This window comes from Pelmatolapia mariae, linkage group LG7 (genome assembly GCF_036321145.2).
Source record: "Pelmatolapia mariae isolate MD_Pm_ZW linkage group LG7, Pm_UMD_F_2, whole genome shotgun sequence".
In the NCBI taxonomy this organism is placed as follows: Eukaryota; Metazoa; Chordata; class Actinopteri; order Cichliformes; family Cichlidae; genus Pelmatolapia; species Pelmatolapia mariae.
In genome coordinates, this window is record NC_086233.1 from 57,624,865 (window position 1) to 57,649,980 (window position 25,116).

General features: G+C 37.5%; 1 protein-coding gene across 4 annotated transcripts in view; it reads right to left on the reverse strand.

Moving 5' to 3' along the window:
* Positions 1 to 25,116, reverse strand: part of furinb (furin (paired basic amino acid cleaving enzyme) b) — a 92,232-nt gene that overhangs the window by 53,829 nt on the left and 13,287 nt on the right. Inside the window, exon 2 of one of the 4 annotated variants that reach the window (XM_063479954.1) lies at positions 1,224 to 1,413. The exons of the other annotated variants lie outside the window; for them this stretch is intronic. The gene's annotated coding sequence lies outside the window, so the exon portion shown is untranslated. The remainder of the gene's footprint in view (positions 1 to 1,223; positions 1,414 to 25,116) is intronic. 4 annotated transcript variants of the gene reach the window in all.

Here is a 25,116-nt window from a genome sequence, read left to right on the forward strand (position 1 = left end):
ACTCGGGGCAATGGCTCAGTTGTGACATACAGGACACTGTGAAATGATCACAGTTGTTCTACTCAACAGTGATGATGGTGCATGATATTTCCTATGAATCATGTGTTCAGTCAAGTCTGTACAATACAGAATACAAAGGCAAAAAAAACCCCACACTGTGTCAGTTTTAAATAACTTAAAATTATTGACCACTAATGGAATTGCAGTGTGGAGTGGATGCATATGTATGAAGGACAAATGATTGGACTAATTAATTCTTCAGGGATGTATTACACTCACTCACTCTACTGGATAAGCTTTATGATGAAATCAGCCTCTAAGAGTTTTTTTCTGCATTATGCAGTTTGATAAACAGCCTACAGAATATGCTGATACTGACATAACTGTTGGGGTACACAAAGTGCTATCCTGACATTTTTAATTTCAAAGCTTAAAGGTCTGGCTTATCTTAGTAAATCTTAGCAGATAGAAAGGCCATTCATTTTGGATTAATTCACTTAGAAAATACCTCCTGAAATACAAACTTGTGATAAGAATGAATTAAAAAGCACAAAGAGAGTGCAGAAAAGCTCAAATGCAATGCAACTTTCACAATACGACCACTCTTTCATGTGCTGAGCTTTCATGTGAAGGACTGCATCTGTGAATCTGTGGGCACAGACGTCAACATGGATCCATCTTAGTTCTGTCAAGCTAAGGTAATTAAGTTTGAGCAGAGAAAAATATTAATCTGCGTGGACCTCTTGGTTAGATTGTGCAACTGATTTTAAAAAGAAATTATTTATGAACTGAGATTTGTCTAAATTGGGTTCATCTGATGTGAATGTCAAGTATTTCAAGCTTGTAATTTAACTTTGAACTTACAAGAGTGTGCGCTTGTGTGAGACAGACGGATGTGGGAGTTTACATGTTGGCAGAGTTTTGAGTGCAACTGACATTAAGATCGCTTATCAAAGCTTTCTGTCAGTCTGGAAGATATGTGAAGCACCAAAGAGGCATCAACCGGCTTGTCATCATTTTTTTTCCCCAGCCCACTCACCACATCATCTTTTTTACTTTAGATTTTGATTTCTCTAATAATCCTTTGCCTAAGATAGATTGTCTAACTACAACTCACCGTTAGGCAATAACAGTGAAAAAGCACTGTTTACCGCAGGATGTCATATAACAGAGGTTATACTTAAAGTACTTTTCTAAAACGCTAGGAAATTCAAGCAATTTACTCAGGTTATCATCCAAAGTGGTTGTTAAGACTTCAAGGTGACTGAAAGTAAGCTCATGGTATCTCTCCGGTCTCCCATTTGCTGTGTCCTGTTGTGGTCCATGTTATAGCGGTTGCCTGGTTCTCGCCACCTCCAGCAGCAGTTGTTAGGTTGATACTGGCCAAAAAGGATTTGCATCGGATCAGTGGTGCTGAAAAAGAGAAATGCAGAAAGCTTCCACTGGACTGTAACCTAGTGTTATTTTACATTGCAGTGTATGTGCATACAAGTGCTTAGGCAACTTTCCAATGTTACAAAACGATTTGAAACGAGGGATGGTTTTATTTTATTCTCATCAAGCAAGTGAGGATAAAATTATGCTTTGTACTTTTTAAGAAGTGTGTGTGAAATTTGTTTCGTGCCTGACACTGCCTGATTGTCCCAAGTGACAGACGATGGAAGAGAAACACAATAAAATCTAATTTTTCTTATCGCCAAACTGTAATTCTGCAAGACGACTAAAAAGAATTCCAATTTTCAGAGAGGTGGCAGCGTAGAAAACTGTAGAGAATGAGACTATGTGTGTGGATTCCAGCTGACAATACAGTGTGTATGAATGTGTGTACGTCTGTGATTACATGCCTTCTCCATGGACAATGAATACAAATACCCACTATCTAGCCGAGGTAGAAGTGAGTCACATGCAAGTCAAACTAAAGTCCCTTTTTCCCCCCTGCAGGCAAGTTGCTACAGTCTGGCTCAGGTCAAGCAAGACACATGAGATTGTGATGATCTACCCCAGCTTTCACATTTTAGTTATTTAAAAGATTCAGGGCTTTAAAAGTTTAATTCCACTGCTCATAATGGAAACAGGTTTGCCATGCCTACATCTTATAAATCTTACTGATATTTGACATTTTGTTGCAATCAATAACAACCTTCCTACAAAACAAAAGAGTAGAGCAGGGCTCTGAATTTATAGATGTAAAGACGCTAAAGGGAAAGCAAACATACAACATTAAAAAAAAGATATGATGGTCATTACCTACCATTTGCTTATCTACTAAACAGTTTTTTGTATTAAGTCAAAGCCAAATACACTGAATATATATCATAGTCATGTTTTACAGGGCTCACAGTAGAACCAGACCAGACCAATGTACTGGCTGATATTAGGCATTTGCCGATATGTTTGTATCTTTGTTTTGCTTTGTTTTGCTAATAAAGAACATTTTAGTAAAGTAAAGAAAATATGAGCAAGACACTCTTAAACCAGGTATATGAAATACTGTGACCACATAATTTCCTCAGGGATTAATAAAGTATTCTGATCCTGATGGCTGTTAATATTACATAGTTTTTCCACCAGGGGGCACTCTCCAATTTCCCTGCTGGTAACACCCTTTTGGAACGCAACAAGATTGGTTTGTCGTATTATCTTAGTAAGGACTTAGAAATAAAAGTAGACATTAGAAATGCTAGGGAAATCTGTTTATATTTCCGTTAACTGAAATAAAAAAGCTATTCAGAGCTATTCATTTAGAATGACTAGCACTGTTAGCAAAATCTGGAGCTAATCTATGCTAAACCTAAAAGCTATTTAAATAAAATGGTCAAAAAACCCCAAAGAATTGCATACAAAACAACAAATGCGCATATTTCTTGGCAATCAGATATTTGGTGAACAGAAAACTTGCTCATCATAAAATAGTGCATCATAATTAGGAATAAAGTGATCTCTGCTAAGATAACACTTGCGGTAAAACTCCATTATCTGATGCTCTGTTGTTGAAATGTGTTAGTAAACTTCATCCTACTCCTTTTTAAGCACACACGTTGTGTAGACACAGATATTCATGAAAACTTGATGTTTTTTAGGTTTTTTTTTCTTCTTTTCTCTTGTTATTTCAGTTATATTTGCATGTTCGCAATAAAACTCTATCTACAATATAAAAAAATTCTGATTGCTCAGAAGCGATTTAGGTTATTACCTGATGTGTACTAAACTTCTACTGTAAGACTTTTATTAAGCTTATTTACATAATTCAAAGACGCTCCATATGCAAATTTCGCATTAACTTGAACATAACTTATGCGACACGATGCTTTTACACTTATAAAAACACTGACTTCAGAGTGACTGTAACAGCAGTGAAACTGGTATTTCAATGGAAAACTGATGTTACAATCCTAACTGTTTCGTCATAAACATCACAACACAGGGAACTATCGATTTAAAGCCAGCTCTAACAGAGCTTAGAAACAATTTTTTAGCCATGTTTCACCAGTCAGCGAGTTCACATCCCATTATATGTGGAATATACCCATATACCAATATACCCAATGTGGAACTGAATGGGTTTGTCTGATTTTTGAGCTGCAGACTTTGCTTTATTGTTAGCGCCTTAATTGATAATCCAATTCTTAAATCCAAATTCTCCAGTTTTTCTAAACCTTTATGATATCTGCCTCTACCAACCTGCCACGCTGAAGCAGACATCGTGTTTCAAAAATAGAATCTAACTTCTCAATATCTATAAATTTGCTAATAGTTATTATAAAGAGTCCTTGAGTAACTGGTCTAATAACAAGTCAAATTTTATATTCAGGAAAGCAAGTCGAGACTTTAATTGGTTTTGGTCAAACAAGTCCCAACTCCTCAAATTAGCAACTCGAGTCTGCCGCCTCTGGTGTCTAGCATCAGAGCTTAAAAATCAACAAAGCTGAGATTGACTTTGACAGAGTTCCATATTAAGTGTATTCCCTTAAGCTTAGATAAAGTGCATAGAGGCAAATCAACCTTATTGGGATTGGCATCAATCAAACCCATCTTTCAAAGAAAAACACTGACATCAGTGGCTGTTAGTTAGAGACACAGCGGCAATAGTAGTAATTCACTCTAAACACTGCGTACCTTAAAGCTTGTGATACCATATATAACGCTACTAACCTTAATGGAAAATCCTTCAGTAGGCACATAAATATGAGCAACACACAGTGCTCTATACTGTAGGAAGGCACTCACAGACGGCTTCTGTGGCGCATCTGAGACTAAAATGTCAGTGACACAGCAGGGCACATTGATTGCCACAGCCCTTTTTCCTTTGCTTCTTTTTCTCTTTCCTTTTTTTGGTTTATTTATTTTTATATATATGGTGCCTTTCCTTTCATTTATGTTGCTTATTCACTTAAAAAACAAACAAAAGCAAACCCATAGGTCTGGATTCAGGTTTGAATTTTTAATAGGTCTTTAGCTTCTTAGCTGCTTAGTTGTATAAACGCAGCAAATGTGTTGGTGTGGTGTGTTTGTTTGATATTTGCCCTTGGGCTATTAAAACAGTCATATTGTTGGCGTCCACTGAGCCACTGGGCTGATATCTTTTGTACCAATTAGGCAGAAACTCTGGGGTTCCACTTAGTGGGAGTAACTCATTGTTTTACTTTAATAGAAGCTAATTGAGTGTTTTCAAACGAAGGGTAATTATTTGTTTGCATCTTTGCTCTAATTCTTCACATTGCTTGCTTCGATTCTATTCAAGAGCTCGGGAGATTTGTCGTCTTGGGAGAAGCTAAGCCACAAAAAAAAGAAAAAAAAAGCTAATTGTTTGGGTAAAAAGCAAACATTTAAATAAAATACTTACAAAGACCATCTCTCCAAAAGTATTGAAGTAAAAAGACAGAGGCAGAATAAAAGCTATGACACTGAAAATGGGTTTAAATACATGTTTTTCAGCACAAATAAAGAAGACTTATATATGAGCAGCTGCAGGAAAAGCAACAAGACCTTGAAGACATGCTAAATCACAATGTGTCCAGATAGACTTATTCCTATTCTGGAAGAGTAAGACACAGTGGAATATGTAATAAAAAGGAAAATGAAAGAGAGGCATGAGAAAGAAATGTATAAGAGGAGAACATAAAAGTCATGCATCACTAAGAGAGCAGAGAAATCCCTACTGATTCCTGACCTTTTGTCAATAGTACCATAAAGCTAAACTTATACAATTGTGGCTCTGTAAATGACTATTTCCTTAAAAAAAAAAAGATGAAGATATATCTCCGTACAGTATCTCTCATGTCTTGATGCAATGGATTCCAACTTAGATTAGACCGAAAAATTAAATAGCCTGGATTTTTATAATCTTATGCATTTGCTGCAGACATAAAATGTAGAAAAACTAGCATTCCTGATGTAGCTTATCTCTGCGGTAAGATTTTTTTTTCCTGAGAATAGATAAGCCTTCTCTCCCTGCACTGTCCCTTATCAAAACCAAACACACACACACACACACACACACACACACACACACACACACACACACACACACACACACACACACAGCTAGATCATCACTCAGCCAAACCTTGCTAACAGAAGCAGTGATACATTCAGCTGGCATCTCAAACTCACAAACATGCTGGTGTTCAGAGTAACTCACATATGTACCCACAAGCGCACGCACACACACAGGAAAAAGTCCGGGCTATGACCTTAAGAATGGGAGATTGAAAAAGATAAAAAAGGACCTTGCATTTGAGGTAGTGAATCTCTGTGTGTGTTTGTGTGTATGTGAGAGAAAAATTAATATTTCTGTTCATTCCTTGCCTTCTTTTTTAAATGTGAGATTTAGCCCATTAAGCTCCTTTAAAATCGTGAATCCCTGTCTTGATTACAGAAACACAGCAACAGAATCCAGTATACGCTCAACTCTCTATGCTTTACAGGTGTCTAGAGTATTCATGTAGTCAAGGAGACGCCAAATCTGTTTTGCAAATGGTTTCTCCCAACACCGGTAAAATCAGTAATCTAATGTTAACTTCTCGGTATGTTACAAAGCAACTGTCTGACAAGCCCAGGGGTGAAGAAAGCAAGACTTCACTCCACAAAATCCTGCTGTTACCATTCAGTGAGCAAGAAATAAAGCCAGACAGTAAAAGACAGTGACAGAATGCAGGAAAAAAGATGAGGAGGAGTGATAGAATAAAACACATTTAGATGCACTTGCAAACAATCTTTGCTAAAACTGGGGCCACAGGGAGTCTCTTCCTATTGCCATGGGCAAAAAGCAAGAGAAGATGTTATGATACATGAAAACAACTTCAGCATAAAGCGAAAGGACTGAGATCAAACTGGGTTAATTTTCAAGCCTTCGGGAGAAGGGTAAAGTAAATAGACATTCTGAAGAGATGAACAGGATCAGTGCTCTTTGGATCTAAAGAAACTATGGAAACCAATGTGCCACCGTGGTGAGTGCATCTGACAAAGAGCTGAGGCAATGAAGTATAGCATTATGTAAATGAAGAGAAAGACTAAAAATGCTGGAGCGAGTTAAAAATGAAAACACATCAATGCAACTGCAAACCGTCTGAAATACTGAGCATGTTACACTGTTTAGTATTCAAGATGTTGGACTGCACAAGTGGAACCTGTGTGCTTTGGCCTTTAGTTTATGCCTTAAGGCAGCATGTCACCATGATTGCCATGTCATTAAAAATTTAAAAGCAGTCCTGATCTGAGGTGAACAGCACACACAAAATGCACTTGACTCTAGTCATGCAAGTAGCAATAGCTTGCTCTTCCACCTCTAGTTATTTATGTTAATATCGCCCTATGCGCCGCAGTGACTTTCTCTGCAATCTTTTTACTGCAGGGTCACGAAGGAGCACAATTTCCCAAAGAATGAAAACCCCACTTGTTAGCACAGAAGCTATAGCCCATGAAAAATCAATGTGACAAGCACTCAAAAGGTTGTCCTATTGATTTTTCATAGACTCAGATCAGTCAATCTATCAATGGATGTAAAAGGAGAGACAGAAGCATTGAGAGAGGGGCTGTGGGTGTACAGCAACAGTGATGGACTACTGAAAAGGAAATGTGCAAAATGTCCTTTGCCGAGTATGTGCCCTTCACATCAAGGACTCGGCTCAGGAAAATGGAAGCTGTCAGCACCTCCAGACATATAGCAAGAAGATGCAACCCTACTGCATAAAAAACAAAATACTAGAAAGGGAAAAGAAGAAAAAACTCCTTACGATCTCATTTGAATATCACAGAATGATGAAGAAACACTTGTGCGCGCACACACAACACATACTGATACATTCACACCTCTGTATCTCTATCTTCCCACTCCCGGTGTGTGATAAGGTCAATAAAAAAAGACAACTCCAGCCTCCAGCTGTCCCCTCCGGCTTGTTCCTCAGACAGTGGCCTGCTATGGAGTGCCACGATTCCGTGAGGCTCCTGGATTATTCATTTGCGGGGTGTAACTCAGCCCACTGCTCTTTTCCTCATTGCCTAATGTATGCTGAATTCCCTGATGCCAGAGCAGCCTCTGTCAGGCTCCGTCACACTAGTTCTCAGGAACTGAAGTAAATAGGTTCCACTTCCATTTCCATTCAGCTCTCATCACTTTAATCCCTTTACTCTCTGTCTTTCACTCACCCCCCGGTGATTCTGCCTCTATTAATACTGACATGTTCAGTGCATACATTTCTTCCCTCTCCTTATGTTGAGACCCTTATTGAAATCACTGGTGTCTTCCTATTTGCACTTTACAAAAGTGACAGATTCAGACTGCACATATTACAAACGGTCACATTTTCCTACACTATTACAGGACGTTGCGCATTTTTTATCATTATAGGATTTTCTCGAGGTGCAGTGTTGTTTCTCACCTTGGCTGCACCCTGTTTGGCATTTTGCAGCACACTGCAGTGGGTTGAAAAAGTGCAGCAGACTCAGTGTGTCGCCGGTAATCTAGCAGCACACTGTAATTTTGGCGTCAAGATTGTGCTTTGCCTTACCACTCAGGGTCAATAACACACCTTTTTTTGCCATTTAAAATACATGGAGCCACACAGCATTTCTTAAAACACCAATCACCTTTTCATTTTTCCCTGCGTATTCACTTTCATTTATCATTCTTTAACCTGACACATCCAAGTACAATGTAAAAAATATAATTAGATTCTGATTCTTCAGACTTATTTAACAAGTACAGGTAATTTCAATAGTTGATACAGGCTTGTTTTTTTAATGATCAATGATATCTCGAGTTGTTTAGAGCATTTTTTCACACAATAAAGAGATGCACTGATCCAACTCTTTCCATTTCTGATTCTTAGTTTGGGGGATCTGCTGATACCAAGAACCAAGATATGAACAGAATCAACCTTCTGGATTAAGCTTTATGCCTCACAATTAGGAAGAGACTGGGAATCATTCTTTTATGTGTGAGGCAACATCAGGCTCAACGTAAACATTACTTTACTAACTTTGTGAAATAAAATGTGACCAACACAAACACATTTAAATAAATCCATTAGCATAAATTTACTAAATTCACACTCATTTGTAAAATAATAAGTAAAAACTGGCTCAAGACAGCCATTATTCATCCAATTTACTTGCATTAGCCTCATTTCAACTCAGTGTGAGAGTCATTAGGCTACTGCATACTGCTGACATTTACAATGGTGCTACTTTCTTTCCTGTATCTCCTCTCACACACACACGGACACACACACGGACACACACACACACGCACGCACAAACACACGCATCGCATGTGGAGCTGTTAAGAGACAGCTGAAGTGAAATAATATTTAATCAAGTTGAGGACAACACATTATGTTACTGTCAATGTAATAAAAGCTTCCAAAAATGTGCTACTCCAACCCACATGCTTCTAATTTCTATCTTATATTAAGTCCCTCTGCATACTCCAGCCAAGTCAACAGTGTTGCAGCCCACTTAAAAAACAGAAAATCCCATTAGGGGCCATCATATCTTAAATCTTCACTCTAATCAAATCATAAAATAAAGTAAAATATTTTCTTGAAAACTGTATTCAAAAAACATTATTTGCAAAGTGTTAAGGCCAATGTTTGGCCCACCTGCCAGTGGACCTCCTATTATCATTTTTAAGTAATTTCCATTTGAATAAATATATTTATACAAATATATATCTGTACATACTGTTATTACTGCGGCCCATTTGCAACCCACCAGGGGGCATGGGGCATTACTGGCACACTCCAGGCTAGGTTTTCTCTCCTGCTAGCTGCTGCTGACTTGATGCTAACAACATTAAAACTTGAATTGAATGGATCATCTTATAGATCTGCAGGTTGTTCCCGATATCCAGTCCTGAATTTTTAAGTATATCTGATACCAAATTGTATATCCCTATTCATAATACATCAAATATTTTTAAACAGACAGTTTAGCACTACAGTCTGTCTGTTGTAGTACATATATAGGTAGCTGGACACGGTCTTGTTAAAACAGACAAAATCCTTCATCAAAGAGCATATTTTGCTCTAAAGTCTGTGTATACCATTCAACATTAATGGTGATATGGAGATAGGCAGGTTACCCATTCCAAGTGCATATACTTAATATTATCATCGTGCATAACAGCTTTTGAATTGTGCTATAACAAGATTGATGGTCTGTAGCCTCTTTCAGTTTGATGAATTCTCCCTCGAACTTTAAATTTACTTTGTCAAAGAAGAAAGTTTTTTGCTTTTCCTCAATTTATTTTATATCACTTTTGTTCTTATTGAAGGTAGTGGGGTCATCTGGGGGTAATATTTTTTTCTGTGTGTGGTAGACGGCATTTGTAGGTGCTGGGCTGAACAATCTTCATTACTGTGGTTTTTGGAGGTGTTAAAACAGCTCATGATTTGCACTACACAACCGTATCTGCTTTTTAATGCAGAGCTGCCAGAGGGCAACAAAGATCAGAGCCAGTCCATATTGCTTTTTTTCCTTCGAAGCTTTATCCATTTCATACTAAATCATGTTTCTACCTGACAATTTTGCAAATATGTTGACTTTTTGGCAAATTCTAATTAAGCAAATATTAAAAAAAAGAAAAGAAGATTTTCATATTCAAGTGAAACATTGTCTTTGTATTATCAAAATGACACAAAGGGCTTAAATGGAATAAATCATTGCTTTCCTTTATCATTTATACTTGGCAGTATTTCAAATTTGTGTCTTCATTTACTGAGGAAACCACTGGTATTCTAAGCAAACACTGCTTTACAAAGAAACTATGGTAACTGATCTTTCTAAATATTTTTAGAAATGTAATTCAACATAAAAAGCAACTACCTTCTCATTGCATCCAACTTTGCAGCTAAATTCATGAACTAACACGAGTTTCCCCTTCCGACGCAAAAAGATATTGCATACTTGCAGACAACGTTGGGAACATTCCTTTTATACTAATTATTTTCTCATAACTTTTACTAACCCCTGAAACACAGATGGACTATACATGATAATCTCACCCTAAAATCCATATGTGCCCCATGTTTAGTACGCTTGCTGGCCAGCTTTATTTCATAAAATTAGCTGCTTTCCCAGTCTTCCTTAGGATTTGTGAACATTTTCATCAAGTGTGACAGTAATGCTACTGTAACAGTCCTAAGTAGAAACAAGTATGTCACTTTGGTCCTCATGCCAGTCAGATTATCTTTAATGTTAAATACTGAAATAGTTTTTTGTCAGTCTTTAATGCTGTGGATACTCACACGCTTGAGAACTTTGCCTAACTATAAATGCATATTATTAAGCATATTACAGTTTTGTTGCCAAGTAAAGCAAAAAATAAATAATACAGTCTCCTTGTCCGACTGCTGCATAGCTGTCTATAGATTTATGCATGCTATCAATGTAATTAATGTTTAATAGTATAACAAATAAGTAATTAGCTACAGAATTTTTCCTAAAAATAAAATAAAGACTCTGGAAATGTGTTCTATTTCCATTTTTTCGTTTGCATTTTAACTTTTAAACACAGCAGTGCCATAGTTCGTGCTATTGCCTCAAGCTAAAAAGACTCCGAGTCTGAACCTGCCAGCCAGCCTCTCTGCAGAGTCCCAAGACCTGCAATGTTAGTGAAGAAAGCCAAGTCATGTATGATATCTTTACTTCTAAGGCGTGTACAAGATTTGAGACTTTATCAAGAAAAATGTGAATGCAAGTAAAGCATTTCAAAGGCCTTTACTTACATTCAGTCTGACATAGGACAATGAAAACCAGAAGTAATCAAAAAATAACAAATCTATCACCAAGGGTGTAACTGTTCTGAAACCGAGACCAAATCTGTGATGCAAATGTCTACGGTCTTGTGTCACAATCCTGTCATCTCTTGCTGTGATCCATTGCCAGCACCATACAGCTCTCATTATGTTAACAACAGAGGCATGGAGAAGATGTTTGGGAGAAAACTGCTGTAAACTTCAAATGCAGAAAATACACTAAGCGTCTGTTTAACCATCTTTTGTTTTTTCTAAACCAACATCACATTTTGTGCTGCAGAGGCTTGTGTGTATATTTAGCTTGAGAAAGATTGGTTCGGAAATCGCTTTGGCATTGTGCATACGTAATATTCTAATTAGCTATGTGCTCGAGTTGGTTATGCTAATTAGCCACATGGAGGTAATTGGATGATTAAAGAAGAGTGAGATGAGTTTTAACAACAATATAAAGAAGATGTAAGAACTGTGGCTTCAAAAATATCTATTGCAAAATTTGTTACATGCCTAATGATCACATATCAGCAAACACAGTAATGACACTAAAATCAATACAAAAGACGGTTTAAGAGATGCAGGCAAAAAAAACAACCCCAAAACAACCCACCTGTCCAGTGTCCTCCTAGACAAAGAACAAGATTTTCATGACTCAAGATGGCACCTCTGCTCCTTTCCAAGGCACAATGTGCAGTAGCCACTGAACTAGAACAGCAAGTTGAGTTTGAGACTGAAGGGTGCCTCGTTTAAATTCTTGAAACATTAGGCCTTTTCTTGAACCTCAAAAGTACAGCCAGTTGAGAACATCAAAACCTACTGAACTGAGGTCTCTGAGTACAGAGAATGGGAATTTGAGCTTTGCATATCTTTGTGACAACCTGAAATAACCTCTGCGAGGAGGCTAGCTTTGTCCAAGATCAAATGGGAAAGCTGAGAATTTCAAAACACTGGTTTAGTATGAGTCACACCGCAAATACATCGAGAACAAAAGGAAGACATATAAACAATCATCAGTGTGAAAAACAAACAAACAAAACCCAACATACATATTTCATTAAGTCTGAATCTTAATTGGCAGTCACTTAACACCCACTGAGGGAAAGTGATGCAATAACAATCACAAATGTATACAAATTGCAAGAAAGCAGGCAACAATGCAACACAACTAAATATAGCCAATTTTATGATTTGCACTGTCATTCTTGTACGTTGTATTTGCTTTTATAGCTATGCTTATCCATGTGTGAAACCCATGCCCTTCAACTTACACCCACACCAGAGCTGACAAAGTGGAAGACATCAGATCTTTATTCACTCCAGTGAATCATTTCTGTCTTTATTTATTTACTGGCAGCAAGGCATAAACAAGGGCAGTGACAGGAGCTGAAACAATGGTCAAATTGATGAAGCACAAGTTGTACTATTTAAAGACGGTTTCTTACATGGCTGTAAGTTAGAGCAAGAATCCTGTGCTATAGCGCTATCCAGGCTCTGCCCTGCTAAAGGGCATGACATTTACAAGCATTTCATTTCAGCAAAACGCTTCACGATGTGATCAGTAGAGGCAAGAATTTACAGACTAAGTACCTTTTACAACATATCACACTCTCACGAAACAGAGGAAATTTATAAAATTGCGATAAGAGAAAACAGTTCACATACACAGTTTAAAGCTACTGTGTTACAGCAGGGTATATAAATCTAATTCAGCAGAAGCTAAACGACTAAGGTTCCACTTATATTCACTATGTGGAATGTATGCATTTGTATGACAGTGCTGAAAACATGAGCGAACACAGCACTTGCAATAAAGGACTCTTGAGCAAAGTCCCATGATAACCTTCATAACAATGATAAATGGCTGAAGCGTTCTGCTAAGCTACATCATATGGCTTTCCATTACACTTAGAAATGGAGCATACACAGAAGGATTTCTGCAAAACATAGCAGGGGGATTAACATCTGGAAACCATTGTATTTTTAACATCATTTTGTTTTCGATTTCAATTCATGCATCCATAACTGAGCCGCGGACATTTTCTGAGAGATGGATCGAGAGAGCCTGGTGTGCTGCGCTGTTTGTTCTCACACAATCCCCCCCAAACAACACAAAACAACAACAATGCAGCTAGAGGCAGAGCGCCATTATCTTTAGAAGGAAAAACTGATGAAAGGAGTTTGAGTTTCAGTCATTCTTGGCAGTCTGCGATTTATCAGTAAATAGCTTTAAAAAAAAAGAAAAAAGAAAAAACAAACACAACAACAAAAAAGAACCCCACCCCCACAGTGCATTAGAGGAGTGGCCATATCATACTACACTTGCTATGACAAGTATCCATTTGCCTGATAAGTAAACCAAAGCTGCTCTTTCTCTGATAAGCCAGCTCAAACACTGATCATCACTACTCAAGTTAGCCAGGCAAAAAAAATAGTACAGCATGTACAACAGGCTGGCAGAGCGCTTTTTCTGAAACTTTTTCTGCCATGCCTCCTTCAGAAGCCAAAAACACCACCCCGCTTGAACTTTAGGCTAATTATTAATTAAAAAACAAAACAAAAACGCAATGAACCATGCTAACATTTATCAAAACTCTTGATTGCTTGTTTTCCCTATAGAAATAATATTGATTCAACTTATCCTGCAGTAGCTCTATGCAATAACACAGTACGTCTAGAAGGTGAAACTATCTTAAATTTGCATTATAACACAACTGAAATCAAACAAGAGCACTGAGAGAGCGCAACTCCCCTCGAACAGCAAGGGCTAAAACTTTAATGCTTCATGCTGACTTCAGCCTGCTTTTATAACAACAAGCTAATGTCTCTTACCTTTAATCTATGACTTTGAAGTATTACATACTACAATTATGTATTTTATGATCTTTAACCATATGATTGGAGCAGAGTTGGCTCTCTCTATGCCCTTTCATATAATATATTATACCTGATATGGTTTCATGGATTTTTCAAAGCCCAACTTTGACCTTGGGCACTACCAATGAAGGTCAAGGTCACTCATATCCCCCAAGGCCTAATATATTGTTTTGAAGTTTGAGAATGACCTGAAAAATAATTTTGAGTAATATAAAGTTTTTACGGATTTTCACATTTGGTGTGACCTTGACCTGATTTTCACCTCAATTAAATCAGCTTGAGCTGTTATCGGTATCTACAATCACACAAAACCTGAACATGATATCTGTAATACTGTGGATGCTAGACTGTTAACAGACAGGTAAATGGAGCGGTTTACATACTCCCTCCCTTTGGGGGGAAAATAAAGCATAAATGAATGCATTATCATGGGATTGGAGGTGGGGACTTAACAATGGCTACCACTGTCCACAAAAAGGAGAAATGAATAATGCAGTCACCTTTCCTGTTACAGTGTAATGCAGACTAGCAATTCATTCAATGCGCTGTTCTAACCAATCTCTTAATGAGGAGGCATTTAAGCAGTGACTGTGTTATTCCTCAACTTAACCATTAGTTTCTATAAATACGCTTGTTTGTCCGGTCCTTGGGATAAAACCATAAATCAGATGAAAACGGTATGAAAATAGTCCTCTTTGTGTCAGACGTGAGGAACACACTCCGAAACAAAGGTACATTTAAGTTGGCACAGGCTTCGTGCACAGACGGGAAGAAGACAGGCAGGAGATTGTGCAGTGAAAGAAGAAGCCCCATAGAGGCCGTTTTCCACAGTCACAGTTTAAATCACTGAATGTCTGAGACAAACTCTTTATCAAGAGCTAAGAGCCTGAAGGTTGTAGTACCATCTGAATGAAACACCACTGATATGTTCTGGGTCAACTGCTCCATTCTTTAATGCCAGTTTTATTTTGGAGGATACAATATGAAGAACCCCTGCAATGCTAAAAATTTTAGAGGGAACCACTCATGCAACACCACAGTCTGTCTTTGTTAAAGGGGAAAAAATGACTAAAGGAGAACGAAAATAGGGTGAACACTGCAAGTATTTTACACTGATTCTCTGCTGTGAAGGGTATTCTTTCCACTAGGCAGACACTCTTTCTACATTATTCAGGCTGAGAATGATCTAGCTGTACTCTAATTGCTACATATCTTCCATCTCAGGGTGTGGAGCTGTATAAGACCACCCACGAACCCTTTAATGGCTCCACATGGCTCATTAGCCACTAATTACACAAATCCATACATTCATATTCAAAAGTAACTTTACAATTAGTCTATAAGTGCTTTATATAATACTCCGTATATGTTAAATACAAAGCTTTATTCATTGAACCAACCCTTGGTTTGCTTCACACACAGATAGTAAACAGCTAATGCCTTTAGCGTGTGTGTAAATAATGCATGATATCAAACAGTGTGTACTGGAAACAGCTATTGATCATAACCACCTACTTTCTGTAAGCATTACTTGATCACTAATACTGATGGAGACGATTTTGTTCTTTCTCTGAATAACTTTATACTGGGACACACCTGGCGCATTTTAGAACCAGAGCATTTGGTCTTTACGACATGTTTTATTTTGTAAACTAATCAGATGCTCGGTGCCGTTCCGCTGTCTGACTTCGTGCCCAGCTCATCTGCTCTGTGCAGCTTCGCACTTCTGTCAAAACCAGGATATGGGCGCGTATTTTTAGCAGTGTGGGGAGCCGCCTCTGGGACGCTTCTAAAACGCTCTCGGGCATTGTCAAGAAGGGCTGTGATCAGTTCCAGTGGTTGCAGCTGAGATGCAGCAGTCCCTGGTGCGTCTCAGCAGTCAGGGAGGCCCAGCTGCCTTGTTATTTCACCATCACTCTTCGTCTTGTCTCTGCTAAATCGCATCAGCCCCCAATTGACCAAGTGTCACGCTTCAGAGGGAAGCCCGATATCTCTAGCCTTGCAGACCTTTTACTTGTCCATTTCGCTTTCCTCAAATGGACATACTTTTACTTTTTACCAGCTGCATAAAGTACAAGTTGGCCTGCACAATTTTTCTGCCATTATCAACTTGTCAATCTTTTCTGTAAGTGAAAGCGAAAAAGTCAGAAAAGAAGTTCACAGACATGCCATCTAGGATCTCACTGTGTATGACGGTGAGCTGCTGCTTCACATGATTCGTGCCTTACTTATTAACAGAAAAATAATACCCCATTGTCTCCTCCTACATAAATACTGCAGAACATAGCAGTGAGGTCAGGGAACAACGATGGTTTGTGAGCTCCTATAGAAAAAGCATGCTCCATCGCTGTCATTTTTGCCTCTCTTTATGCAATAGTAAAAGAAAAAACCCCAAAAAACCCTCCATCCTCTTTTTTGTTTTTTATTTCTTAGCTGTGGATGAACCACTTGACACTTTGATGTATCAGAGTTGACCTGAAAACAACCAGAAAGCTTGATCTGAATGTGCGATGAAGTTTTTCAAGGCAAAATTTGTACAAATTATTCACCTGCACATAGAATTTCTCTCACTGGCTTTAATTTACAGCACATGCTCACAGTTTTGGAAACAGTGAGCTCAATATATTTATTTAACTACAATACATCATTCCTCCTGGTAGCATTTCAATCAGTATGTCCTCATCCTTAGATTAAAATTAGCCACATATTTCACTTATCTTAACTGCACTACTGTATAATTCTGTATAAACAATCATTCTGTACAACACGATAATTATAATTCTACAACTGTTTATAACTTGCATATTTCTGTATAGCTTTATATTTCTGCATAGTTTCATATTTATATCCTGTTCATAGCTTGTATACCCATTACAGCCTGTACATACTTATAGTTATAGCATATTCATAACATACTTTCATTCCGTGTACATTGTAACATACCCATAATAGACCCATTTTTGTACCCTCATACCTATAACAGACCCATTTCTGTAATATATCTATATACCTATATTATTGCTAATATATATTTTGTAATATATCTATATCATGGCTAAAGCACTTCTGGATGGATGCAAACTGCATTTCGTTGCCTTGTACTTGTGACATGTGCAATGACAATGAAATTGAATTCTATTCTATTCTAAAAGAAAACTAACTGTTATGCATGCAACATAGAGATTAAACTATAAATCGCTGGTTTAAAAAAAATATACATAACTCTTTTTTTAAAAATCAAAATTATCTCTGTGTACTGTTTTCTATTTGATTTACATTTTATGGAGGCCTAAAATATTCATGCCAAATTGACTGGCTGTATTTTTCCTTATTTTCTTTAAGTTATGCATCACAGAAAGAATACAAGGTATTACACACTGGCATCCAAACAGAATAAAACATTTGAAAAATGAAAAATAAAAAAAGTAGACCACCAAATAAAGCATATTATTATGAGTCATTCAGAGATATGAATCATTTCATAAAAGATGTCAGAATCTGGGGCTACAGCAGAATAAACTAATAATGTCTGAATAACTTGTCTTGTGTCCTCAGTCACAGTCAAATTATTTTTTGTATACTTTTAGCTCAGCCTTCACTGTTTGTGCTGTTTCATGTTTTACCTCACAAGGATTAAAATGAGGTGATTTGCACAGAAGATTGTAATACTGGCTGAGCCCTGATCAGATCTCTCACATGTATCCCTTGGTAACAAATCGCACCTCATCTCCAACTTTACCATTTCTATTCCTTTTTGTATTTATACCATCCTTGAAAACAATATTTCCATATTATATCTGCAATGCTATTTTCTAAACACTATGGCTGTGAAAGGGGAAAGGAAGCCTAATCTGATTGTACTGTGTTAACAGTGGCAGCAAGACTTTTCAATGCGGAACAATGAAGGGATGGGTTTAATACGTTAAATTGGAAGCACCAGATAGCAAATGATTATGCTGAAATGAGTATCTTAAGCTCCTTATTTAGCTTTTTGTCGTTGTTGTGAAGAATGCTTGGAGGTTATTTCCCAAAGAGGGAGCCGAAGGCTGTCTCAGCACCTGTGCACTCTAACCTCTGGGCAGGATAAGGAATGAGCTCCGAAGCGCCCAGTACAAACACAAAGAAAAGACGGGCTTTTACCACACCTTAAAAAGCTATTACCGTGACCTAGATCAACTTTAAGAAACACACTTTCAATCAGTAAATGTTAACAGTTTCCTCCTTGCATTATGTTAGTAATAAAAAAAAAAAACAGCTACAAACATTAAATATCTTAAGCATAGTTTAGCCATGTCATAAAGTCAAGCTCATGTGTAATCCTGGCAGATCAGCTGTTCTCAATGCCAGCTAAGAACATCTGTTGGTTCAGGCGATGCCCGTCTGTGCATCCAGGTGGCAAATCTTAAAGAGGGTGTACTTTTTAAGACAACTGCCTACGACTGCTCTGCATCTGCAAGCTACTTAGAAACCCAGCTCCACCTGGTCCTCATTTTCAATCTGTGTCTGTCCTAATCAGCATCATATTCATTTTCTTTGAAGCCTGCTCTATATGAGGATCTTGCTGTTCTCCCTGGAAGGGCGAGAAGGCGTGCTCGCTCCATCTTCTGCTTTCTTTGCAAGTGCATGGAAAGGGGTGGGGTGAGATCCCGGAACGCTAAAAACAAATTACTGCAGATAGAAATAATCTTCCTTTGACTACAGACTTCCTCACTGAAATGTGTCTTCTTCTTGTTGCCTAAAAAATTCAGCACAGTTTTTTTTTTTTTACTTTAAGCAGCTATATAACTTTTAGTTATGTTTAGGGTCGTCAGTAAGTGTAGGAGTGACATTAGCAGTAGTAGTCATAATATTTACTGACTGTGGCAGCAATAGCAGTTGCAGTAATGGCAATAACAATGACACTGCCAGCTTTGCTGTTCAGTCCTGGCAAATGGGTGAGCATTTTCATTTCAATCTGATTATTGCACTTTAGAATGTTTCATAGTTGCTGTTGCTGAAACCAAAGGAATTTAGTTATTTCTTTTGGCTGGTCCATGTATTGATTTGGCATAATCTATAACTGATTCATTATTCCAACAAAAGAAATGTTACACTTTCTCGAAAGCGGTTCACTTGTAGCGCTTTTGTGTTCCACGTTATTATAAATGTCTGCAGACAGCTTGGCGTGAGCGAGTTCACAAGCCCGAGCCACTGCAGCAACACTAATCTGACTGCTTGTCATGCAGTCTTCCTCCAAACCGTTCGTGCTGTTCGCTGTTGTAGAAATTGTTCTGTTACATGCACCTGAATGCTGCATGAACGGGCAAACATCCTAAGCTATATTTTGTTCTGAGTAAAATGTGCACAAGCCAAGAATTTATGAATAATATCACAAACAAAAACCTGTCTCTTTACATATTGTTCCAGTCAAATGTCATTCAAGGGTTTTTACTATTATCTATACTGTGGAATACTAGACTGTGAAATAACCCATACAGAACTGAGTAGTAAACAAGGAAGAGTAAAATAAACCAAAAACACTATAGATCCCTAAAGCTAGACATAGTTTTAAGACTTCTTTGCACAGCATTGGGAGTATCGTACTTCCATGAGGTCATCACCAGGAATGGCTTCCAGGCTTTGCAAAGGGATAATTATCTGAAAAGAAGAGTGATTGACTGTCAGGCTGCTTGGCCTCCGCATGCTTAGGGACAGGTTGGACCACAGAAGGATGGAAAAGCAGCCAAAAGTACTCAGAATAAACAGGAATACTTTAAAGAGAGCTGGAAACACATTCCAGGTGGGACTTGAGGAGCTTGCTGAGAATAAGACCAGAATGTGCAAACCTGTCAAAGCAAAAGGCAGCTTCACTGGAGGAAAAAAAAAAGTAATATATATTCAGGTTTTTTGTTTACTTCATAATTCCATGCACTGAAGAAAATTTTAAATATATAGCCAAGTCTTCATTGATTTTTGACTGGTACCATAGATTTATCTCTCTGCTACCTTCCAAAACAAAAGTCAAAGGTAAAATGCTGCCTTTCTAAAAACTGTATATAATTTTTCCTTTCCACCCTTTTTTTTGTAGTTATTTGAAGAATTAGGTTCTCTTCTTTTCACCTTTTCCTGTGATGCCTTTTCACAAATATTGTTAAAATACAGATAAACAGACTAGTGACAAAACTGTCTCTAAAATCAATGTCAGGAAATTGTTGATTTAATAGTTTTGGGGAGCTATCTCTAACCTTTTTAACAAAAACCAGAGCCTTCAAAAAGAACACTCAGGTAATTCATTGCCATCATTATCAGAGTAGGCGTAGGAAACATAATAAATGCATTTTTTCATGTTACATGTTTATTTGTCACCTCCCTGGATCGAACAGCGGCGCTTTCGTGTGGTAGGCAAATGTGTAAATAGCTACCTATGCAGCAATTACTTAAATACACTAATTATAGTTGGTTAAAATCAATCAGCATTGTATGTAGACCTGAAAACGTTTCTTAATGCTGGAAGTGAGAAATAAACTCCCGGTGCACTCATTTTTACCTGTGCACTTTTTAAAAAATGTGTTTTGGCCACAAATTGAATGTTACAGAGAGTGGATAGCACCACCACAATAATAGTTTCCTCTGCTGCCTGGCAGCAATGCTACTGGTCATCAGCGATGCCACAGGGGAGCAAAAGGATGATTGGACCATGAATGAACCTGCCCAAACCCTAGTGATTACAGACATTGACAAAAAAATAAATATACAAGCGAGTGAATACATTTATACAGTATACAAGCAAAATAACAACAGCAGCAAAAAATCATTAATAGACATCAAACATCAGCAAATGGGTTCATGCAGTCCAGAGTCAGCAGAAACATATTGTTTATACTGCAATATGTTATAAATCTTAACATATTCAGTAAGTAACATCTGTGGGAGTGAATTTTTTCAGCTAAAGAGCAACACAAGGTAGGAAAAGTGGAGCCTATTGTGCCTCGAGTTAAATTAAGCTGAAGCTTCATTCTTCCTTGTGAACAAAAAGTAAAAGCACTGCAAAAGAAAAGTAGTCAATACTGGCCACATTGTGAATGCAAGCGTTCTTTCAAAAAGCTCTCCCTGAAGAAAGGAGACGTGAATGAAGGCTGAAGACCCACATGCATGGCTGGCTCCGTATCTCAAGAGGAACTCAGAGCAGTCTGATAGACTTAATCCTTTTCTATATACTGGATCTATACTGTCAAGTCCTTGAGTCGTCCGACCAGTACAACCAGCATTTCCACTATAACACTCCTTCTGACCATCATTCTTAAGTAGTTTGGGTGCAAACATGCTACGACCTGCTGTTAATAACAGGCGTAATGAGAGCCTGAGTTTTATACTTTAAAGACTTTTTGAGATTTAAAACAGCATTTTAAGAATCTTTTGAGTAACGATGTCCATGGATCTCTCTCTGGCAGAGCACCAACCCACTTTTAGGAGACAATTTTGGAACATCTAAAAGGTCTACGGCTGCAGGCTACATATAATGAAGTAGTGCATTTAAATGAGAGACAGCTTGGGGACAAGGAAGAACGCTTTACTCAGATCAGTAAACACTGAAATAAAACAGAAGCTTGAGGATGAGGTTTACTAAAGGAGGAGAGGGAGACAAAAAGAAGGAAGCAGGCCTGCAAACAACCTGTAAATATTGGACAATTTAAGAGAGGAAGAGATTAAAGAGGACAGTGAGTGAAAAAGACACTGACAGAAAGGATGAGAGAATGATGCAGGCATAAAATACCTCTGATATGTGTGGTTTTAGAGAAAAAGAGGAAAGCTGTGAAAGATTGTCTATAGCGACTACTTCATATTCAAGAAAGACCAGTGAAACTAAACACAGTAAGAAAAACAGAACACAAAGTAAACATCACTTTCATAGGAGCCTTACAAAACATTTGAAAAGGACAGCTGTGGCCTAGATATAGGATAATGCATGACATAGTTTTATTTAAAAAGAGAAAAAGAAAAAAAAATGACTGCCCTCTTCCAGCACCAGAGTCAATCTGCTGGAAATAATATTCTGGCAATTTTCACCATGGCAACCTAATGCCAGAACAGGCTGTGGAGTGTTGTTACAGATCAAAAGGGGTTTACGGTATAGCTGTGAGGCAGTGAGCAGGAGCAGAAAGTTGCATCAAACCCCAGGATAACGGAGATAAATAATTACAAAAACAAATACACACACACACAAACACCTTCGGAGCAAATACACTGATCTACATTTACAGAGCCTAATGCTACTAGAGACCGATACTTCTTAAACCTCACCCCAACAAAAAGCCCAGTTTTCACTCTAAATTCAAACGATTTATTGCATGGAGAGTTGTGTTTTGTCCCAAAAGGAAAGCTGTGTCGCCACAACGTCCACAGAAAGGCTTTCTGTAAATAAAACTGTTTTTATTCCCATTCAGATATTTCTTTGTTGACTTATCCTTATTGCTCAAGTCATTTACATTTATTGTATTTATTTCACTTATTTCTCATATTATTCACACCTCTTGCTTTCTTCATATTTGACGGTCTTATTTAACCGTTTACTTTTCCTTTAGACTGCGATCTATTTTGTGGTGCTCTGTAAAACACTTCCTAAATATGGTGGCATCAGACATGAATAGTAAACAGGAGTTGACAGGAAAGAGGGGCGAGAGCACAGGGGAAAGACGTGTACCTGGGCCACTGCATTTCAGCCGTAAAGCACATGGTTACCTGCTCTAACAGTAAGTTAAACTGGTGCCCACTAAATGCTACTTGTGAGTTTCATATTAGACTAACATTTTGATATATTATTTGATATTTATATTTGATATATTCTGTGTAAATAATCATTCTGTACAATCCGATAATTTTTAATTCTACAACTGTTTATAATTTGCATAGTTCACATTTCAGTATAGCTGTATATATCATATTTCTGTATAGTTTTTTTTTATTTCATATTTTTCGGTATAGTTTTTCATATTTATATCCTGTTCATAGCCTGTACATACTTATAGTTATAGCATATTCATAACATACCTTCATACCGTGTACATTATAACATAACATAACAGACCCATTTCTGTAATATACTTACATATCTATATTATTGCTAATATATATTTGTAATATATCTTTATCATGGCTAAAGCACTTCTGGATGGATGCAAACTGCATTTCGTTGCCTTGTACCTGTGACATGTGCAATGACAATAAAGTTGAATTCTATTCTAATTCTATATTATATCCAGTTGAAAAAAAAAACCAAACAAACAAAAAAAGTGGGGTTTGCCCCCTCAATATGGACATTAAAAATGATTTTGACTCCACTTTTAGTATCTTGGCTACAGCAAGCACAAACTCATATAATGGTAATATGAACACCTAACTTTAAAGGCACTCTTGACAGACTGAGACTTTGTCCTTCAAATGTGTACAAAACATGCAGTAGAAATAAATGTAAAACATCACCTTTTTTGAATGCACTAACTAGACATCTATTCAAAAACCTCTCCAAACATGTCAGGGTGACAAAAAACACGCAGTGAATCTTTAAATATAATAGAATAATACTTCCTCATCATCGACTTAGAATCTGTATTGAGTATCCAAACCATTTGCCAACAGGTTGGCTACTAGTGAAAAGTGAATGACATAATTACAAACATTTCATTAAATGCAAGCTATGCTTTGAACTATGAACTTCTGTGTCATTTTATACACATTTCATTTCTTGTGGTTTAGAAAAAAAAGTAAACATGTTTTTGACAACAAGTGGGGAAAATATGATGCTTACACTGACCATCAGACACTGTCAGAATCATCTGTAGTGCATGACCTAAAATTTTCATTTCTCTAAAGGTAAAAGAAAGGGCAGAAGCAAAGGCAGAAATAACCCATTCTAGAAATGACTTCTGACTTAAGATACATAAAAAAATGAAAGGAAAATCCTGAACCCCTGAGCCCAACAGTCCTGTGGGGCATCTTCCTGGCATGGTTCGATGCACTTGTCGACTTAATAGAGAAGAGTCGCTACAAATTAATATGGAGTTATTCTGGGTGATCACCTTAATCCTACAATAAATCCAGATGAAAGTGGTCGCTTGTATGACCAAAGTTCCCCCATCCATATAGCAGAAAGGGTCACTTGAATGCCTTGATAAGTATGAAAGTGATGTGAATAATATGTCACGATTTCAACCCAAGTAAAACCCCAGAGATTTAAGGCTGACTGTGTGGGGCAGCGCTCTCCATCATGAACTGACGTAAGATTTTTGCTGGAGAAAGGTGCTCCATCGTTTCAGTAAGCCCCAGAGACTTGGTAGAATCTATGTCAAGGTGTACTGAAGCTATAGTGGGAGAACAATGGCGTTGCACACCTTACAATGACACCTTATGTTGGTTTTTCCTTCAATTTATCACCAGTCAGTAGTCTGGTAGAGCAAAAAAGGAAAGTTGACTCAATCTTACACTTTCTTGGAAATAAATTCTTGCTAACATTATAATATATTAGTACCACTTCAGACTCCATCTCTTGAGGTTCATTAGTGCCAACGGCAAGACTTTGCAACTTTTATTCAGAGAAGCACTCCTCCCCATTTCTTTTTTCAAAGTCCTGTGGGGAACCGAAATCAGCAAATACTGCAGGCAGGTGCACGTCTATATGCAGGAGAACAGTGAAATATGACTTTATGATTGAGTGTTGAAGAAGTTTGTGCAAGAAAGGGAAAGAAAGTAATCTTAACTGATTAGAGAAAAGAATTGATGTTCCTTTTTTGAAACTATTTACTTAAAATAACTGGGGGGGTTTAAAGAGCCAAACCAATGACACATTCTCACACAAACACATCCTCCCCATTGCACTTAAGGCAAATGAATGCAAGATAAAACCAATAACACAGTCTAATACAAACAGCCTCTCTCTCTCTCAGAGCTCACTTTACAAATCACATTCAAATAGAAAATAATCAAACTCTTCTCGCTAGAAAAACAAACGGCCTTA